The sequence below is a fragment of the Phytophthora infestans genome, genomic scaffold (assembly GCF_000142945.1).
Source record: "Phytophthora infestans T30-4 supercont1.2 genomic scaffold, whole genome shotgun sequence".
Taxonomy (NCBI): Eukaryota; Oomycota; class Peronosporomycetes; order Peronosporales; family Peronosporaceae; genus Phytophthora; species Phytophthora infestans.
This window is the reverse complement of record NW_003303757.1, coordinates 1973265-1975253: the sequence shown is the minus strand read 5'-3', so window position 1 is coordinate 1975253 and position 1989 is coordinate 1973265.

The following is a 1989-nucleotide window of genomic DNA, read 5'->3' as shown; positions in this document are numbered from 1 at the left end:
TACAAAAAGCGCTGGTCGTGAAGTCTACTTTAATATTAAAAATACTATCGTCTCTACTTTAGAAAATGTGTGGAAAATAGCATCGCCGAGCTCTTACAAATGCGGCCTGTGAAGCTTATATTAAGCATATTAGTACTATTAATATCGTCATTACTTTGAAAAGTGTGTGGAAAATAACATCCCAGAGCTCTTACAAAATACTGGTCTGTGAAGTCTACATTAATAATGATAAATATCTCTATTTGAGAAGTGTGCAGAGCTCTTAGAAAATAAAGTGGTTAGTGTGCCCGATTTGCAGTATCTGCGCAGCTCGCCTGGCCGTTTGCATCCAATCGATGCGTTTCGTGCTCGGCAGAAATGTTTACCTTACGTCCAATCGCGAGGGCGATAGACGGTCTGATCGTGCGACAGATCCAGTCAGTGTCGCAGGTCGGTCGGTATTGCCCAATCAAGGCGCGAGTTAATCGCGTCACGCATTTGGATATATTTGTAATTTTGGCATAGTTAGGTCGAGTCAGAAAGGTAGGCGCGGTCGGTAGGATGGGAGGAAACTGTATTAGACAGGCCGGGTGTAGCCATGCGAAAAGGCAGGAAAATACAGCAAGAAAGGAACCGGGACGGACTTATTGACAGACGGACGGACAGGCTGCAAGTTTAGGTGGCGGGAAACTAGCGCTCTGGGCGTCCGCTCCGGGGACGCTAGGGCATGGTCGGTTGGTGTAGTGCGGGCTGACCACCTCCGCTGCGCTGCGGGTGTGCTTAGCGTTTCTACGTACGGCAAAGTAACATATAGTACATGTATACTGTGTTCTACTTATATTACGCTCCAAAACAACACCGCACACAGTATCCTGAGTGTTCACGTGTTATGGTAGATATGACCAGGGTATAACGTGATCTGCAAGATGAACACCATCTTACGCGGGGAGGTTTTGTCTATACTCTCGTTTGAGCGCATTGCTCCTAAAATGACACGAATCGGAGGCGCGCGTGATTGCAAAGCTAATATATGCTGTACGGAAGACGGGTCAGTATCAATGATGCTACGAAATATGCGTAGATCGGTGAGGAATCCCAGTGTAGCTAGCGTAAATACGCTCTACTCACACATATTACCCATCTGCACGTCATCGCCGTGAGGCAGTTGACACATATCATCGATTGCGACGGTCGAATAGAGCAATGTTAATCAGCCCCGCGCGCGAAGTATCTTTTAGGACAGGTAGTTTTTGCCGATGGTCGCCACAAACACCAATAGTATGCTTTGAAATTATTCTGCTGAGCTGTTTGTGATGTTACTGAAGGGTATTTCCACTATCTTCCGCATGCATTTATCTTACTTGCATAGGTGACGTACTTTCTGACTGATTTGAATAGCTACTGACTGACAGAGTGGCGTAAATCCTTTCCGACTGACATTATAGTGGGTCCGATATGTACGCCAAAAGGCCTCGTCCAGATCGGACGAAGAGGCACCACTGCGTGCACATTCTTTTGACCGGCTGCAACATACGAAGATATATGGCTGTAGGCAGAGTATCAAATCGTAGTGATGGTTAGACTTGAATTGAATAATAGTTCATGTACATTAGATGGAGTACTTTCGCTGCCTACTTATCAGCTCGGCGTGCTATTTGATGTGTCCGTGCATATATCGCGAGGTCGTTAATGAGTGTATTTGCCAACGCGCTCGTGATACCCAACCTATGCGTGGGGTCACTGTTTCTTTATCGGGACTTTTGCGTCGTCGTGCTAGCTTTCTGTGCTTACGCTATTGATGTATCGGTCTGTATAATCCAGCGCGTCACTAAGTGGGCACAGGCCATTCCGCAGCGATACAGGTATGCTGAACGCGCGTCTGTTAGCAGTAGCCAACGCGATATATACGCGCGAGGCGGGTACACCTTATAGTCATCCGCGACTCAACCAAGCTTTCATCTCGGCCATTATGAACAGAACACTAAAGTACAATATTGCGTTCAGACACAT